Source organism: Podarcis liolepis (genome assembly GCF_965112155.1).
Source record: "Podarcis liolepis genome assembly, chromosome: 17".
Taxonomy (NCBI): Eukaryota; Metazoa; Chordata; class Lepidosauria; order Squamata; family Lacertidae; genus Podarcis; species Podarcis liolepis.
Genome location: NC_139571.1, coordinates 1,592,930 through 1,613,126, shown reverse-complemented (window position 1 = coordinate 1,613,126; position 20,197 = coordinate 1,592,930). Strand labels below are relative to the sequence as shown.

General features: G+C 44.1%; 1 protein-coding gene across 11 annotated transcripts in view; it reads left to right on the top strand.

Annotated features, from left to right (window-relative positions):
* Positions 1-20,197, top strand: part of KIF17 (kinesin family member 17) — a 60,490-nt gene that overhangs the window by 15,406 nt on the left and 24,887 nt on the right. The gene's annotated exons all lie outside the window — the stretch shown is intronic.

Here is a 20,197-nt window from a genome sequence, read left to right as displayed (position 1 = left end):
CTCAATCATTGGGGAAAACCTCTGTCCACCAGTAGTGACAACAGCAGCTATTCTTCTAATCTTAGGTGGTGCCCCCTTCTCAACAATTAGTCTGTGTACACACAACATATTCAAGAATCAATGGAAACTGAATCCTTGGGATTTTTTGACACACGGCACACACAAACTAATCTATTGCACATTCCTCCCCCCCCCCATCTGTTGTTGGCATCCATCTGTCTTGACAGGCAACAGAGTGTGTGTCTGGGGGTGATGTCAAACCACTGTATTAGTAGCACAGAAGTGATCTTCCCAGGGCATAAGCCTGGGCAGCGTTTATGGAGGTCCTGGGCTGCCCAGATGGCAAAACACCCCACTTGGGATGGTCCAGAGGAAAGCAGAGAAATGTTTGACACCAGCTTGGCTGCAGGAGTTGCTGGGAGGAGGCGTACAAGGCGCCATCCCGCTGTCTTAAGACTGTACTCTGGATTTGTGTAGGGTTTACTCCTTGGGCTTTTCTTCTTCCAAATATATTCTGCAAGGCAGCAGAGGTTTAGGATCAGAGTTTTCTTTCTCATAGTGCATAGAAATGCACTTATTGAGAAAATGGTTTCATTAAAAGAAAAAAGCTCATTGCAGATTGATTCTGTGTAATTGCACAGTACATACATTTGAAAAAAGATAAAAACTGACGTAGGTGATGCCAGCCAGGTTGTACCTACAGTTGCCCAGTGACTTTGAGGGTAGACTGCAGTCACCACTTCCATTTTCCTTAACCTGGGGCATATGCAGGGAGGAAGAGGCATGGATAGCTTCACCAAGGGAAAGGTTTTCAAATGCATGTTAAGTAACTGTACTCACCCTTGTGGATGTCAGGGTTTAGAAACAGTCTGGACTGAAAACAGCATGTTGAGGATGTGCATGAACAATTCCAGACTGAGGTACATGTTGGTGCTACAAATAGGTTAGTGTGCACAGTCTCAGATGAAGGGTAAGTGCAATTCTCCCTCCCCCCACAATGATCACAGGATACCTGACCCTTTCAGCAATATTTCAGGACCATTTCCTAAAAGGCAATACTTCATTTTTAAAAATTCAAGCCATTATCTACCCACTATATCTGCTTTCTTTCCTATAGACCCTATTGGGTGCTAAGATTGGCAGAGGGGACCCTCTTGGTGGTTCCTTTTCTCTCAAAGACTGAGGGGGGCTGGGCCAGGAGAGACCCTAGCTGTGCATCTCCCCACAGAGCGGTGTCTGGTACCTTCATTATACAGATTCCAGTGAATGCTTAAGACGCACCTCTTTTACCCTGACTTCTGACACCTGTGTATTTTAAGGGCCACTTTATTTTTATGATTGTAAGTTGTTTTTAACTGTTTTAATGTAGTACCCCACCCTGGGACCTTAAAGTGAAGGACAGGTTAAGAATAACTGTTCCCAGTCAGCAAACATAATATTATCGTCCAACATCCTGTGCCCATTTAATCATAACAGATTTCACCGTTTCATCCTGAGTATTCCATTTCAACAGCAAATTATACATTCTTGACAAATTCTTAGTTTTGGGTTCTAACAGTTCTGTTTCTAATTTTGACTTTTCCACCTGGAAGCCAATTTTCTTATCCAAATTATATGTCTCCATTATCTGATAATAATGAAGCCAGTCTCTCACTTTGTTTTTTAATTTCTCAAAACTCTGCAATTTCAATCTATCTCCGTCTTGTTCCAAAATTTCCCAGTATGTCGGCCATTTGGCCTCCATATTGAGCTTTTTCAAAGCTTTTGCTTCCATTGGTGACAGCCACCTTGGGGTTTTATTTTCCAACAAATCCTTATATCGTATCCAAACATTAAACAAAGCTTTCCTGACAATATGATTTTTAAATACTTTATGAGCTTTGACCTTATCATACCATAAATATGCATGCCAACCAAATACATTGTTAAAACCTTCTAAATCCAAAATGTCTGTGTTTTCAAGAAGTAGCCATTCTTTCAACCAGCAAAATGCTGCTGATTCATAATAAAGTTTAAGGTCTGGCAGGGCAAATCCACCCCTTTCCTTTGCATCTGTCAGTATCTTAAATTTTATTCTGGGCTTCTTGCCCTGCCAGACAAATCTAGAGATATCTCTCTGCCACCTCTTAAAACAATCCATCTTGTCCACAATTTGCAATGTCTGAAATAAAAACAACATTCTCGGCAATACATTCATTTTTATCACAGCAATTCGGCCCAACAGTGAAAGCTTCAAATTTGACCAAGTTTCTAAATCTTTTTTCACTTCAGTCCAACATTTTTCATAATTATCTTTAAATAAATTCCCATTTTTGGCTGTCATGTTAATCCCCAAATATTTCACTTTCTTTACCACAGTCAATCCTGTCTCATTCTGAAACCTATCTCTTTCAATCGGTGTTAAATTTTTCTCTAAAACCTTGGTTTTTAACTTATTCAGTTTAAAACCAGCCACTTGACCAAATTCCTGAATTAGTTCTAAAACCCTTTTAGTACTAGATTCTGGCTCCTGTAACGTCAGTACTAAGTCATCTGCAAATGCTCTCAGTTTATATTGTTTAGCTCCGACCTGTATACCTTTAACCAACCGGTCTCTTCTAATCATGTTTAGCAGGACCTCCAGGACCGATATGAAAAGCAGTGGGGAGATTGGGCACCCCTGTCGTGTCCCCTTTTCTATTTTAAATTCTTCCGTAACCACATTGTTTACAATTAATTTAGCCTTTTGTTCAGAGTATATTGCACCTATACCATTTTCAAAGCCTTGGCCTACCCCCATCCCATGTAGGTTCTTCTTCATGAAACTCCAAGAGATGTTGTCAAAAGCTTTCTCCGCGTCCACAAATATCAAAACTGCTTTAGTGTTTATATTCACTTCTAGTTTTTCCAAAGTATCTATTATATTCCTCAAATTATCAGACATGTGTCTTCCTGGGAGAAAGCCCGCTTGGTCTTTATGGATCTCTTCCATCAATACTTTTTTCAATCTCTTGGCCAAAATGTCTGCAAAAATTTTATAATCCACATTAAGTAACGATATAGGGCGGTAGTTCTTGAGCTGAGTCTTTTCAGTCTCTGTTTTCGGTATAAGTGTGATGTACGCCTCTTTCCACAACTGGTGCCCTTTTCCCTTCCAGTATTTCATTGCAGACTTCTTTCAAAGGTTGCAATAACCACTCTTTCAAAGATCTATAATATCTAGAAGTCAGCCCATCCGGTCCTGGAGATTTGCCCAATTGCATGTTTTGAATGGCACCTTCTACCTCCTGTTCAGATATTTTATGGTTCAGCATTAACTTGCTTTCTTGAGAGATTTTTTGTAATCCATTTGTCTTCAAAAATTGGTCTATGTCCATCTCTTTCTGTGGCTCTTGTGTATATACAGTGGTGCCTCGCAAGACGAAATTAATTCGTTCCGCAAATTTTTTCTTCTTGCGAGTTTTTCGTCTTGCGAAGCACGGTTTCCCATAGGAATGCATTGAAAATCAATTAATGCGTTCCTAGGGAAACCGCCTTCAGACCAGGTCCAGGGACAGTCTGTCCCCCGACCTCTTCTGAAGGCTGGGGGGGGGCAAGGGCTTTTCTTCCCACCCCCAGCCTTCAGAAGGCTGTTCTGAAGGCTGGTGGTGGGAAGAAAAGCCCTTCTTCCCACCTCCCGCCCCGCAAGCTCCGGGGACAGGAGGGCTTTGCTGCCGACCGCCAGCATTTTAAAAGCCCCTGCTGTCCCGGGGCGATTTTAAAATGCTGGCGGGCGGGAGCGAAGCCTCCGCTGTCCCGGGGAAATTTAAAAATGCTGGGGGTCGGGAGCGAACGCTTCGCTGCCAACCCCCAGCATTTTAAAATCTCCCCGGGACAGCAGAGAAGTCTCTGCTGTCCCGGGGAGATTTTAAAATGCTGGCGGGCTCCTGCCATAGGCGCGCGTCACCTCTCCAGCCGGGATTTCCCTATGGGTTTTCGTCTTGTGAAGCAAGCCCATAGGGAAGTTCGTCTTGCGAAGCGCCTCCAAAACAGAAAACCCTTTCGTCTTGCGGGTTTTCCGTCTTGCGAGGCATTCGTCTTGCGGGGTACCACTGTAATTTTTTAAAATACCTCTGGAAACAGTCTCTAATCTCAGTTGGGTTATGTATACTCTTTCCTTCCACTTCTAAGTTTGTAATGGTGTTTAATTTTTGTCTCTTTTTCAATTGCCAGGCCAGCAATTTCCCACATTTGTTGGCTGATTCAAATGTTTTTTGTCTCATTTGTTTAATTTTCCATTCTATTTCCTGATTCATTATTTCCATATATTGTACTTGATATAATTTTATTTCTCTCAAAATCTCCTGGGACTTTGGTTTTGCTCTCAATTTCTTCTCATTTTCTTTTATTTTCTCCAGAATTTTATCTTTCTTCTCATTTTGACTTCTCTTCTTTATAGCATTCTGCTGTATCAGAAACCCTCTCATAACAGCTTTGCTTGCGTCCCAGATTACTCTTTTTTCTACATTGGTGTTCATATTTATTTCGAAATAGTCTCTCAAGGTTTTTTGGGCCTTTTTATACACTTCTTCATCTCTAAATAAGGTGTCATTCATCCTCCATCTGAAGGATCCGGTTGTTATTTGTTTCATCTCCATCCTTACAGCGTTGTGGTCGGAGCAAGTTTTTGGGCAGATTTCTATTTTCCTTATCTTTGGTGCCATTCCTCTAGTTATCCATATTTGGTCAATTCTAGTCCATGTCATCTTGGCTTCAGAAAAGAAAGTTCCCTCTCTTCCCAAGGGATTCTTTGTTCTCCAAATATCGACTAAATCCAAGTTGTCTGTCATCTCGAAAAATGTTTTTGGTAATCTACCATCCTTGGTGACTACCTGTCTTTGTGCCTTATCCATATTTGTAGATACTACTCCATTCATGCCCCCCATTAAGATCAGATTGTAATCCAAATAATCCAATAAGGTCTCATGCAACTTTTTAAAGAATTCAGCTTTCCCCTCATTCGGTGCGTAAATTCCTACTATCAAAAATTTCTCTCCTTGAACTTGAATTTCAATTGCCAGGAATCTTCCTTGGTCATCTTTAAAAATAAATTTCGGTGATAGTCTCTCCTTTGCATAAATCACAACTTGTCAGGGAAGAGTTAGAAGTTTCCAGTTTATCAGAGGGAGAAAGCATTCCCCAAGGGGGGGAGGAGAGCAGTGAATCTAATAGAAGGGAGCAAGAGGAACAACAGGGAGGGACCGGTTGTTCACAGGAAAGGCAAGGGTTCAGTTCTAGCTCAGATTGGGAGGAGGGGAGATCCAGGCCAGCTCTAGCCAGGAGGTTAGAAAAAAGAGCGGGAAAGCGAAGGGAAAGGCGCCTTCGCCATTTTGAGAGTGGCTGGTCATGGAGAAGCAGAGCTCAGAAGGTATCTGAAAGAAGTGACTCTGAGGAATAATAGTTAAGAACTGTTTATAAGAATGTTTTGTTAATACGCAATAAAAAGTTTTATAAAAGAACAAGAAGCGTTTGTGTGGTGATCTGAAGAGGACAACGACCAGTCCTGACAGAATACCTTCTGCTCTGCGCCTCTTCACTATAAGTAAAGAAGGAGAAACCAAAATGGAGGGAGCTGTGGCGCCAGTTGGGCAAGGAGAAACCCCAGGGCTCCAGCTAACATTACAGGACTTATGGCAACAGAACTTACAGTTGAAAAGTCAAGTCGACGTACTATCGGCAGCACTGGGAGAACATAGAACCATGTTGCAAGCGACGCAGGGAAACAGAGTGAGTAAAACATTTACTGTACGTCCACGTAGCTTCAAGGGAGAAAGCTCTGAATACATGGCTTTCAAGACAGAAATTTCTTACATAATTGAGATAAAGGATAAAGAATTTCAATCTGAGCAAGAGAAGGTTGCTTATGTGATTAATTTCTTGGAAGGGAGGGCTAAGGACTGTGTTATACCCCTCATATCTCGGAGGGATGTCGCCCTAGGAAATCTACAAATTTTTCTGCAGTATCTAGACACAATTTTCTTAGACCCTGCGCATGAAACAACCACAGCTAGGCAGCTGTTGAGAATGAGACAAGGAAAAGACACTGTGGGAGTTTATTGGTCCAACTTTAGTTTGCTGGTGCAGAAATTAAAATGGGATCTGAATTCCCCAACAGTTGCAGCCCTTTTTAGGGAAGGACTGAATAATGAGATTTTAGACCAATTGGCCCAAATGCCAGAACCTAGTTCCTTGGACTCTCTGGTCCGAACGTGCCTGCAATTGAGCCTACGCGTGGAACGGAGGGCTAGTGAAAAGAAGGAACAATGGAGACCACGGTGGCGGGAAAATAATATCGAAAGTACAGAGAGCAGAGCGGGCAACGTGACAGGACGAGAGCGGCCAGAGCCCATGGAATTAGGAGCAGCCAGACCCCTCCCAGTTACTACCTCTTCCATGGTAAGAGGAAATGCAGGGAAAGGAAGAGATGCAAGGCGTTGCTTTGTCTGTGGAAAACCAGGGCATCTAGCACGACAATGTCACAATCGTAAAGGATGGGAGTCTCTATCTGGAGCAGACATGAGACACGACAATTGCCCAGAGGAACTGCATCAGGGAAACGAATGTCCCCGGCTGGAAATGGGAGCTTGCAGCCGGGTGGAGAAGCAATAGAAGGCTCTCACGCGGAACCACCTATCCCAGGGCTAACGGTGAAGGTGCAACTACAACTACCCAATGGACACAGCGTCCAGGTAGAGGCATTGTTAGACTCAGGAGCGTCAGCAGATTTCATAGACCAGAAATTGGTACAGGAACACAAAATCGCTTTGTTACCTTTGAGTTCCCCACTGTGAGTGAAAACAATCGACGGCAGACCACTACTTTCAGGAGAAGTGACTTATGAGACTCCACCAATGAGAATGGATATGGGTCATCACTCAGAGACCAGGGCATTTCATGTGACCAAACTAGCTGGGCACCCAATGGTGCTGGGCATGAGTTGGCTCAATCGTCATAATCCGGTAATTGCCTGGCATCAAAGATCTTTGGTTTTTGGTTCGATATATTGTATGACACATTGTTTGGGGCAAAAGGGAAAAATCTCGGTGGAAGTAATGGGAACAGAGGTAGAAGGGAAGTTGATGGGGAATGAAAGTGAGATTCCATCACAATATATGGCTTATCAGGATGTTTTTTGTGAAAAAGAAGCAGATAAACTTCCACCACATAGGCCCTATGATTGCAAGATAGATCTAGTCCCTGGGGCACAGTTGCCACCAAGCAAGATATATGCCATGTCGGAAGTAGAATCTGCAGCATTGAGGGAGTTCCTGCAAAAGAATTTGCAGAGAGGTTTTATTAGAGAGTCTACGGCCTCTGGGGGTGCTCCTGTCTTTTTTGTCAAAAAGAAAGGTGAGAAAGGGGCACCAAGATTAGTATGTGACTTCAGAATCCTTAACAGTCAAATGAAGCCTCGTGTGTGCCCACTGCCACGTATAGATGACCTCTTAGAGAGAGTAAGGTCAGCCAAAGTCTTTACCAAGCTTGATCTACGAGGAGCATATAATCTGATAAGGGTCAGAGAAGGGGATGAGTGGAAAACCAGTTTTTGTACTAAGTATGGTGCATTTGAATTCTTGGTAATGCCTTTTGGCTTGCAAAATGGCTCAGGGGTATTTCAAACCTTCATCAATCACGTCTTAGCAGGTATACTGGATCAGTTCTGTGTCTCTTATTTAGATGACCTCTTAATATATAGTGAAAGTATGGAGGAACACGTAAAACATGTCACACAGGTGTTAGAGAGATTGAGGACCAACAGGTTATATGTGAAGTTAGAGAAGTGTAAATTCCACACACAAAAGGTGGATTTCCTGGGATATTGCATTTCCCACAAAGGGGTGCACATGGACCCCAGTAAAGTTCAGGCAGTGGTGGAATGGGAGGCACCTAAAACTAAGAAAGATCTACAGAGGTTTTTAGGATTTGCTAATTTCTATCGTAAATTCATAGGTAATTACTCCAAAATCACAGCGCCACTAACTGATTGTCTAAGAGGCAAGGGGCCATTCAGATGGACTGAGGAAGCACAGAAGGCCTTTGATAAATTAAAGGTGGTGTTTGCTTCAGAAAAATATCTTATGCACCTAGATCCAAGTAAGCGTATAAAGGTAGAAACTGATGCCTCTGACAGGGCTATTGGGGCCATTCTGCTGCAACAGGACAAGGAAGGGGACTGGAGACCCTGTGCATTCTACTCTAGAACAGTGTTTCCCAAATGTTTTTGGGCAACGGCACACCTGTTTACCGGGAAAAAATCTCGCGGCACACCACCATTAAAGCCCCGCCCCGTGACGTCAGCGCGCAGCGTCACGCCAGGAGGGACGCACAAAAGTGAACGTTTTTTCCCTTCCCCTTGCCGGGGTGGGAGGAGGCAGCAGAGCGAGGGACTGAGGGACGGCGGCAGCTGAGGCGGCAGCGGCTGTTGTGGTGGTGGCGGCGATAGCGGGCGGAGGAGGAGCCGTCGCCGGGAGTTGCTGCTGCTGCTGCTGCTGCTGCTGCCCGGACATGCCGGCCTCCTCCTCCTCCGCTGTCTCGCGCTCCTCCCTTTTGTGCGCGCTGCCCCGCCGCTCGGCACCAGCACCGCGGAGCCGCCCCCGGCTCGACGCGGATCCTCGCCGCCGCCGCCTCTCGCCGCCCGACTCGCCCGCCTCCCTCCCACGGCACACCAGCCGGTGTCTCACGGCACACTAGTGTGCCGCGGAACACCGGTTGGGAAACACTGCTCTAGAAAATTAAATCAATCAGAACAAAACTACACCATATTTGATAAGGAACTTTTAGCTGTGCACGCTGCCTTTAAAGTGTGGAGACATTTTTTGGAAGGGGCATCACATCAGGTGGTGGTACAAACAGATCATAAGAATTTAGAGTATTGGAGAACTGCTAGACAGCTAAACCAAAGGCAAATTAGGTGGGCAGAGTTTTTTGCTGGGTTTAATTTTAGGATTGAGTACATACCTGGGCATCAAAACATTCGTGCAGACGCGCTATCGCGCAAACCTGAGTATATGGAAGGGGAAGCACCTCCCAAGTTGCGAGAAATGCTGAGATCGGATCAGTGGGGGTGTGCAGCCGTAGTAGTGGATGGCAGGGAATTCCAGCAATTGACAGTAACAGATGAGCTTGCACAAAAGAAAATGGAGGAACTGAGAAATGGTAAAGGGGAAGAGGAAGGTTTCAAAGAAAAAGATGGATTGTTGTACAGGAGAGGGGTGCTGTATGTACCTGCAGGTGAATTAAGAGGTAAAGTGTTGAGGCAACATCATGATAACCCGACTGCAGGACATTTTGGTAGAGAAAAGACCCTGTATCAGATCACACGGCAGTTCTGGTGGCCAAAGTTGAGGGAGGAAGTAACACAATATGTAAGAGGTTGTGAAGTATGTCAATGAGCCAAGGCACCCAGAGCAGCTCCCGCAGGGTTGTTGCAACCTATGCCCACGCCGGGAAGGCCTTGGGATGTGGTGTCTGTGGATTTTATAACGGATCTACCGTCATCGCACAGGCAAACAGTGATCTTTGTAGTGGTTGACATGCTAACCAAGATGGCACATTTCATACCATGTACCAAAATTCCGACCGCACAGGAAACTGCAAAGATGTTTTTAGATAATATTTTTAGGTTGCATGGTATGCCATCACAAATCATTTCAGATAGAGGGGCCCAATTTACATCACAATTTTGGAAGAGGTTAATGCAGTTACTAGATGTGGAGCTAAGCCTCACGTCAGCGAGACACCCGCAAACCAATGGGGAAGCTGAAAGAACGAATGCAACACTACAACAATATCTGAGGTGTTATGCTGGTTATCAGCAGAGCGGGTGGTTAGAGAAGTTGAGTCTAGCAGAGTTTGCGTATAATAATGCAATGCATGTGTCTACGGGCAGAGCCCCATTTGTGGCAAACTATGGCTTGCACCCAAGGGCATTCCCAGGTCAAGAGGAGCAGTTAGCAGTACCAGCAGCAGAACAAATGATAGAGGAGTTGAGGTGCATGCATGAGATATTGAAAGAGGATTTGGAAGAAGCTAAAGAGGCTTACAAAAAAGCTGCAGATAGGCACCGGCGAGTTGGGGAAGAAATCCAAGTAGGGAGCTGGGTATGGCTGTCTACAAGGGACTACCAATACGAGGGAAGTGTAAAAAGCTAGAACCAAGGAGATTGGGACCTTTCCAAGTAAAGGCTCAAATTAACCCAGTCGCTTTCAAGCTTCATTTGCCTGAAAATATGAGAATACACCCTGTATTTCATAGATCTTTATTGTCAGTGTTTGTACCAGCACATAAGTATCAAATCTCAAGGGAACCACCTCCTTTCCCCACCATGATGGGGGAAGAAGAGACCGAAGTGGAAGAGATATTAGACTCGAGAATAAGTAGGAGGAAATTACAGTATTTGGTTGCATGGAAAGGGTTAGATGAGTCTGAGAACTCATGGGAACCAGCAGAAAAAATTAACGTTCCGGAATTGCAGCGAGAATTTCATAGAAAATATCCCCACAAGCCAAAACCCCAGAACTGGCATCTTCAAGAAATTTTTGAAGAGACAGATAGCGAGGAAGAGGAGTTCATAGGGTTCGGTCCTCCAGAAACAGAGGAGAGCGAGGAGGAGGAAGGGGGGCTTAGGGGAGGGGGTGATGTCAGGGAAGAATTAGAGGTTTTCAGTTTATCAGAGGGAGAAAGCATTCCCCAAGGGGGGGAGGAGAGCAGTGAATCTAATAGAAGGGAGCAAGAGGAACAACAGGGAGGGACCGGTTGTTCACAGGAAAGGCAAGGGTTCAGTTCTAGCTCAGATTGGGAGGAGGGGAGATACAGGCCAGCTCTAGCCAGGAGGTTAGAAAAAAGAGCGGGAAAGCGAAGGGAAAGGCGCCTTCGCCATTTTGAGAGTGGCTGGTCATGGAGAAGCAGAGCTCAGAAGGTATCTGAAAGAAGTGACTCTGAGGAATAATAGTTAAGAACTGTTTATAAGAATGTTTTGTTAATACGCAATAAAAAGTTTTATAAAAGAACAAGAAGCGTTTGTGTGGTGATCTGAAGAGGACAACGACCAGTCCTGACACAACTCCTCTTTTTTTAACTTTGTCAGATGAAATAAACTCCTGTCCCAATCTCTTATTAGTCAATAGTTTCCTGTGTAACCTTGTTACATGTGTTTCTTGTAAACAAATCAAGTCCAATTGTTATAGACCACAGGTATGAAGTTATGGACCACAGGTATGAAGTTTACGGCATGTAATGCCTTAAGAGAGAATATTATGAAAATGATATACAGGTGGTACATGACCCCAGTCAAGCTCGCAAAAATGTATCATTTGCCCGATAACAAATGTTGGAAATGTAAAGAAACGGAAGGTACATTCTTTCACCTTTGGTGGACGTGCCCAAAGATTAAGGCTTTCTGGGAAATGATATATAATGAACTGAGAAAGGTATTTAAATATACCTTCCTGAAGAAACCAGAGGCCTTTCTCCTGGGCATTGTCGGCCAATTGGTGCCAAAGAAGGACAGAATATTTTTTATGTATGCAACAACAGCAGCAAGAATACTTATTGCAAAGTATTGGAAGACACAAGATCTACCCACCCTGGAAGAATGGCAGATGAAGGTGATTGACTACATGGAATTGGCAGAAATGACTGGCAGAATCCGAGACCAGGGAGAAGAATCGGTGAAAGAAGACTGGAAGAAATTCAAAGACTACTTACAGAAACATTGTAAAATTAATGAATGTTAGAAGGATGTTGGATAGAAACTAAGCGGTTTCCAGCTGTAATGCTTTAAGAGACATGAAAAAAAATTATAAATGGGTAAAAGTTTAATGGTAAGGATTTGCTGAACTAACAAATCGAACTGGAATACAAAGAAGGGAGGTATGAGGAGGTCCGAGGAAATAAGTGTATGGAAGATATGTTATTGAAAATTAATGTGTGTTTTTAACTGTTTTTTATTTTGTATGTTTATTTTTTATTTTTCTTGTTATATCTTAAAAACTTTTAATAAATATCTTTTGGGGGAAAAAAAAGAATAACAACAACAACAGGACCTCCAGGTTGGCGCCTCCGGCAATGGCGGAGCTCCTCTGATCGGGAGGAACTAGCTCCGCGAAAACCAGGGTCTGACCGCCACAGCGAAGGCGGAGACCCACTGAAATCACAAGCGGGAGAAGCTTGTGAACTTGGGATTCGGCTGGCACCTTTGCCCTACTCGCGGGGAAACCCGATTTCGGGGATCCTGAGCGACGTGGGGTGAGTGGCGCAGTGCTTCGAATCGACTGCTTTTTTCGCGGAGTGAAGCCGCATTGCTGTTGCCGGAGAGCGCTGACTTTTTCCTGTGGACAATTGGACTTTAAACAACTACCCGTGAGTAGAACACAAAATTGGATCTTCAAATAATTTAATTTGGCACCGAAACGGGGAAGGTTTTAAACAGGAAGTCCGCCTTCCCCTTTTTTGTAAATAGATTGAAGCACAGATGTTATAAGCTAAAGTCTTTGGAAGATTTTGGCAAAGGATTGAATTTTCATCGGTTAAAGTTACAACCCCCCCCCCCTGGAAGCAGGAGAAGGGGGGGATTTTGGACTTAGCGAGCCTGCAGGAGGGAGTGAAAAATCAAATTATCACTGCTCCGAACCTGGAAAAGGGCTGCCAGAAAAAGGGAAATTTTGGGAGAGTTCATTGACTGTGAACAGAACATTTTTGACAACTAGTTATATAAGAGAAAGATACTGTTTCCATTGTCCTCTTCTGCGTTTAAAAAAGAGGAAAAGTAACTGGAAAGTGAAACTATTTTTATGGTTTGAATTGTGCTCGAAAGGATTGATACAAGTGGAGACTGTTTCCCTCTAGAGGGAGTTTTTGAAACTGTCACAGGACTGCACCAGCTGTATGATAAGTAAGTGTGAGAACCAGAGATTGACCTTGGACCACTCAAAATGTTGATAGGAGAAACCATTGTGACGGTATTATGTAAGATAAGCTATTCGCTGGAACAGCTCCATAAGAAGACAGATGACACTTCTTTTTAAATTGACAATTTGGACCAAAAAGTGACTAATTGGAGTCAAAAAGTGAGCATCAATACAGGAACAATTCAGGATTTGGCACAAGAAACTACTTTGGTTGGACAGATTGCGGAGGAGAAAGAGAAAGCTGTGGTTGCTGAGCCTAAAGTAATACAAGTGGGTTCTTCAGCCATACAGAAGCAAATTGAGGACTACAAGTTGAGGCCTTTTACAATTGAATCTAGAAAAAGCCAGATTTTGAAGATTGGATCCCGGCTTGGACGGAAGAAGGAAAGTTGGAAAGATCCTTCTATGCAGGGATTAACTGACTTTTGGGACATGGACTTGGGTTTGGAGGAGACTGGAGTTTTGGGGGCCTTGGGATCTGGAGGAATATTGAAACATGTCATGAAATATCTTATAGACCTCAGCTTCAACTATGGAAATTTGGCTGACTTGTCCGGAAGGAATAAAAGTATTGCTAGGTTGGAGTTTTCTCGAGATTTGCTTTTTGGCACTAAAGAATATGAAGAAGACCCGCAGAAGGGACCTGGAAAAGACTTAAGAGCCTCGGACATAAGATCTCCAGGTTGATGGACTATATGGATTTGACGGAAAGGACTGGCAGAATCCAAAACCAGGGAGAGGAGATGGTGGATGAAGATTAGAGATTTTAAAGTTCATATATAGAAATATTGCAAAATTTAATGAATGGTGGAAAGAAATTTTATGGCCTTAGTAGAAATGTTATAAGGAGTTAAGGATATATGAGTACTTAGTTTTTAATGATAAAAAATATGTTAAGATATTTATAATATGACAGAAAATAGAGAAAGTTGGAAAGGGTTTGCTGAAACAATTAATAGAAGTGGAATACAAAAAGGGAGGTGAGAGGAAGTAGAGGAAACAAGGGAATGAAAAATAGAGTATGGAAAGGGTGTGATTTATGTTTTTAAATGGTTATTGTTTTGTTTTGTTTAGGGTTAGGGTTTTGTTTAGTTTAGTTTAATGTGATTAAACTAATCACATTAAACTAAATTAAACTATTTTCCTGCTTGGCAGGGGGTTGGACTCGATGGCCCTTGTGGTCTCTTCCAACTCTATGATTCTATGATTAGGTTGTGTTTTGTACTGTTATATATTGTATTGTTATATATTGTGTTGTTCTTTTCTTTCTTTGTTCTTTCTCTTTTGTTTCTTTTCTTTTCCTTTTCTGTAATTTTTAAAAGTAATAAATATTTTTTTTTTAAAAAAAGAATAACAACAACAACAACAGAGATATAAATAAAGGGACAATATGATCACAGGCTTGATCATTGCCCTGATTGTATTGCTGACATCCATCTGTCTCAGGAGACAATGAAGCCCATTGATATGCATCTGAAAACACCTGCATACCTTAGGGGCATAAGCTCAGTGGTAGAGCAAATGGTTTGCATGCAGGAGCATCTGGCAACTCCAGTTCAAAAGATCTGAGAAAAAGACCTCAGAGGGCTTCTGCCATTCTGGCTCAGGATGACCCCTTTATAGGCAGAGATCTTGAGAAGTTTGCTAGAGTGGCTTTTAAGGTGCCTCAGTTAGTAGAGTGCATGCTTTGCAGGTATATTGCTATAAGTTTTTTGGGGGGGACCCTCTAAACCCTAGAATTTAATAAATGGGGTTTTTATTGTTTGGGCTGTGAAGGGAGAAATACAAGTTGCAGAGGAATTCCTGAGCTAACCTATGAAGCAAAGGACCAGGCCAAGCTAGGGCCATTAAGAAACAATACAGGGCTACAGAGGGCAATTGGCAAATCAAGAGAACTGTCCTCTCCCCTTGCCCTGATTTTGAAGGCTGGGGATTTTTAAGGTTGCCAGCGTAAGTGGGTGTGAGGTGACAGGAAAAGAATGTATTGAGCAAGATGTGCTGGGAAGAAGGGGAGATGCCTTGGACTCCAGGGCTGCTCTGCTGTCGGGAACAAACCTCTCTTAAGATGACCATGCTGTAAGATCTGGACTCCCTCCATGCAGACTGAAGGTGTAAATATGGGAATAAATTGTACTTCTTAAAGCTAGAGCAGTCTCCGCTGCATTTTCAATTCTCCAAAGGAGCAGAGGCCCTAGGGGCACGCTGGAACCCCCTCAGGAATACCACTCAGCAGAGAGTGGGGGTGACACCCAGCTTTTGTTACACTGGTGTAAGAAGTGGGAGCCGTGTTTCCTGGAGAGAAGGCCTGGGAGACCATGCTCCTGAAGTCAAAATGAAGGGAGGAATAGCAGTATTCCTCAAGCTGATGGAGGAGCACCGAACGCAGCATCATGGGCAGCAGATGCAGTGGTTCATTGAAATGAGAATAGAGTGGGAAAGAAATCTCCTTGGAGAGCAAAGTGTGACTCCATGCCAGGCGCCACTGGCAGAAGAAAAAGGTGCCAAGGTGGCTGGAGCGGAGGAGGAGCTGCTAGTTGATCTCTCTCCTACTCCCGGAGCTCCAGCAGTGGAGAAAGAAAATGCCTCAGAGGAGAAAGGCAGGCCACCTGAGCTGCCTGACCCCTGGAAGCCTTCTGTGGAAGAGGAGGAAATGGAGGGGCCGGAGAGCCTGCCAGAGGAACCCGTGCCTGCGGAGGTGCCAGAAAGAGGGGAAACTGTTCCTGAGGAGTTGGGGGAGAAGCCAGCACCTATGGGAAAGGAAGATGTCGATTGTCTGTGCACAAGGGGAAATGGCGCTTTCTTCAGTGGAGGAAAACACCAAGGAGCAACTCCAGGCTTGCGTCCGCTCACTGCCAGGGGAGCAGTTGGCTCCTCCTGAGTTGGTTTCTCCGGAATTTCCCCGAGAGGAAGAGGGTGCCCAGGAGCAGCAATAGGCTTGTGTGCTGCAGAAGTGTGTGAGATAATAATTGCCAGTGGTTTTACCTCTTGGATGCCCCAAGATGGTCTGCAAGGGTTGGGGGGACCTGTCTTAATGCTGGGGGCAGCAGCCAGGATCACCCAGAGTCCAGTGGGTTTGAGGGAAGAAAGTGACTGGGGAAGTTACACGTCTTTGTTTAGCCCCATGAGTAAGGAAAGGGGGTGGGGTTCTGGCCACCCATGTGGATGGGGTGGGCCTGGAGATTCTGCAGAAAGTGCCCCAGGTAAAGCCTGGTGGCAGCATTTTGATTTGGAGTTTGGGGCAGGGGATGAAGTAAACTGGGCCCCAGGGAGGAGAAATGGAAAAGGGGATTCCCCCTTTGCCAGAGAGGAAGCAGCAGAGATCCTAAAATTGTGCTGGAATCTACACACATATTAAAAAAACGCTTTTTTAAAAAGTGTTTTTAAAAATACATTGAATTTTCCATTGCCGTCTAGTGTTACATTGCATATTGCACTTAAAACGTTGTATTGCTGAGACCTGTGTCTTGAAGGGGGGCTGGAGGAGTTTGGGGCCTCTGAGCCACAAGCAGCAGGGAGGCAGAAATGAAACAGGAAGTCTCTAGAAAGACTGGACCTGTGATTTTTATCACCTTCTTGTACTGAGAACTGTTTAATGATCTTTAAGATTGGCTTGGATTGATAACTTTATGTGGAAATTGCAAGACCAGGACTTCTGTGTAGCTGTGTAAGCTACTAGAATTAAGAGCTCTGTGGATACCCCAGGCAGGCTGCTGCAGCAAGGGGGCGGAGCTTCCACTCTTGGGACGAAGTTCAGCAATCATCCTGAAATACAGTACTGTAATGTGTTTTTCTTTGTTTCCTTGCATGCTGCTGCTGCTTGCGAGGGGGTGGTAGTAAGTGTTTTGGTTAAAGTAGCTTGTTCAGTGATGATTAAAACTGCTAATGGTGTTTAGGAATGTTCTGATAAGTAATGATGATAATGATGAAGGAAGGAGGGTCTTTGGATGAGGCAGCTGTGATACTGAGGCAGACATCCTGGCTAGAATATGTCATGGAAACACATCATCTTGGCTGCCCAGTGTGGGTGACTGGGTAAGTGGCACTGGGAGGCTGAATGTATCCCAAGAGTAGGCATAGGCCAACTCGGCCCTCCAGGTGTTTTGGGACTACAATTCCCATCATCTCTGACCACTGGTCCTGTTAGCTAGGGATCGTGGGAGTTGCAGGTCAAAACATCTGGAGGGCTGAGTTTGCCTATGTCTGGACAAGAGGAAGGAAAAGGCCTGGAGAATTCCAGTGCAGCTGGAGATCATTTGGAGAGGAGCTGTTATTGTGTTTTCAAACATGTCCCTGTGCTATGATGTATTGAACTGAATGCTGCTAGTAACATTTCTGTTATTTCTTCTGCACAGCTATGGAAAGCTGTCCCTTTTTCTAAAAGGGGGGTGGTGTTATACATTTGGGGGGACCCCCAGAAACCCTAGAATTTAATAAATGGTGGAATTTTGATTATTTGCAATGTGAAGGGAGAAATACAAGCTGAAGAGGAATTCCTAAGCTAGCCTATGCAAAACAACCTGGCCAAGCGAGGGCCATTAAGAAACAATACAGGGCCACTGAGGACCATTGGCAATAGAAGAGAACTGCCCTCCCCCCCCCTGCCCTGAGGTTTGACTGGGGTTTGGACCTTTGCCAAGGTAGGTGACAGGAAAAGGTGACGAGCAAGGTGTGCTGGGAAGAAGAAAGAGAACCAAAAGAGAGAGATTCCTTTTGGGCAGGCTAACTGAAGCCCGGTGTTGGACTGCGGTGGGAAACGAGCCTCTCTTGAGATGACCATGCTGAAAGATTTGGACTCCAAGGGAGACAGGCGCTGGGTGAGTGCCTGGAACCCCCAGGAATCTAGCTCCTGCGCAGACACCCAACTTTTGCAAGAATATATTCAACCCCCATCCAAGAAGCCAGAGAGATAAGTTGAAGGAGGCAGTAGTGGGTTAGAATGGACCAGCTGACTAACTTGGTGTTGGCATGATTCTCACCAGAGATGTACAAAGAAGTGGAAGTGTGGATATGCAGTATTATTTTAAATATAAAGGGTGGGGGGGGGAGAGACTCTGATAGGAAGGAAGGAAGAGTGGAACAATAGCCAGGACAAGAAGCATCCCAAGGTGCTAGACCAGGCCTCAGCAATCCACACATTTAGATAAAGCGTGTGGTGCTGGCCTCCTGGAACTATATCACTACAGAAAATGGAGAGTGAACGCCTGGGAGCAGGAGCCATGCAGCCTTCCTGTTATTGTTACCCCTGACCACAGACTGTGCTCACAGAGGTTGACTGAGGTTGGGCAACCCTGGCCAGGCAAATAGACTCCATCTGTCATTATGTGATAGGAGCCTGTTCTTGTTTTTTGTTCAAAAAATGTTGCATTTTAATATCATTTTTAATTAATAAGTCTAGGTGCAAAAAGGAACAAAATTGTCATAAAATGACAGAGCATTGCTATAAGAGTTTCCCACTTCAAAAATAATGTTTAAAATGTTAAAGGAGTATTACATGCTGTCTTGGGAGAGCTAGGAGTGCTAGGTTTCTAAGTATTATCGTTTGAAGTATTCTGAAATACAAAATAAATAATTTTTACAACACAACATTGACACTAGGAATTTCATTGCTGATGGGCACTAACCCAAAGGTGTCCTTGATGAAAACTAGTAAGTGGACAGGAAAAGAACCTACTCATGTGACCCTGACACAAAAACCTCACACATACACCTTGTAAAATAATAAATATTTACTACGCCCCTTTCTCTTCCCCTGCTCTCCCCCCACACCTATCTTCTCCCCCAACCTTACACCTTCAAAGTCTCACATCAGATATAACCGATCTGTAAAAAGGACTTTATGATCTGAAAATAGAGATGATGTATGTACTTCTGTAACCCAAAAAACTTTAATGAAAACAATTTCTTTAAAAAGGTGTCCTTGATGGTGGCACAGCTACAATCTCTTGTTGTAATTGCGATGGCATTTGCTATCATTAGGAAGAATGGCATTTCCTCCGAAACTCCCATACTGCAGTTTAAGCAGGTTTGTAAGGGGGGGGGGCTCACCAGGTTTTACCCTGGATTAAACCTCCAGAGGGCACCATGGAGACTCCCAGGCTGTGTGAGATTCCTCCGACTGCTCTTTGGTGATCCCTCCTAGCCGAGTAAGATTGTCTTCCATGAACATGGTTTTAACAGTGAGTCCGTAAGTGACTGTGGAGGCCAATTCTGGATCCACACGTCCTTCTACAGTGGGGACATTGGTTTCTGGGCAGGAGTTGATCACGGTGTGGATTTGCCAAGCGTGCCTTCTTCTTAGTACGTTTCTCCCTTGCATCCTGAGTTCGAGTGTCTTCAAAGCCCATGACACCTTTGGAGCACTCGCAGGCCAGTGTTTCCCAGTTGTCAGTGTTTATACTACATTTTTTTAGATTTGCCTTGACACAGTCTTTAAACCTCTTTTGTTGACCACCAGCATTACGCTTTCCATTTTTAAGTTTGGGATAGAGTAGTTGCTTTGGAAGACGATCATCAGGCATCCGCACAACATGACCAGTCCAACGAAGTTGATGTTGAAGAATCGTTGCTTCAACAACTCTGGTGATCTTTGCTTCTTCCAGTACACTGATATTAGTTCGCCTGTCTTCCCAAGTGACGTGTAAAAGTTTTTGGAGACACCATTGATGGAATCTTTCAAGGAGTTGGAGATGGCATTTATAAGTGGTCCATGTTTCACAATCATATAGTAATGTTGGTAATACAATAGCTTTGTAAACAAGCATTTTGGTTTCCCTGTGAATGTCCCGGTCCTCAAACACTCTGCACTTCAATCAGGAGAAAGCCGCACTTGCAGAGCTCAGGTGATGCTGGATTTTGGCATCAGTGTTGGCCCTTGTGGAAAGATAACTGCCTAGGTAGGAGAAGTGATCGACATTTTCCAATGTTACACCACTGAGTTGGATTTGTGGCGCTGCAGAGGGGTTATTTTGTACTTGTTGGTGCAGCACTTTGGTTTTTTGGATGTTGAGTGATAGGCCAAGCTTTTCGTAAGCTTCTGTAAAGATATTTAGGATGGTTTGTAGGTCATCCTCTGAGCGTGCGCACACTACGTTGTCTTCAGCATACTGAAGCTCTATAACGGAAGTTACGGTAACCTTACTCTTTGCTTTCAGCCTGCTCAGATTGAAGAGCTTTCCATCTGTTCGGTATATGATTTCTACTCCGGTGGGGAGTTTCCCTTTGACAAAGTGTAGGATCATGGCAATGAAAATAATTAATAGAGTTGGGGCAAT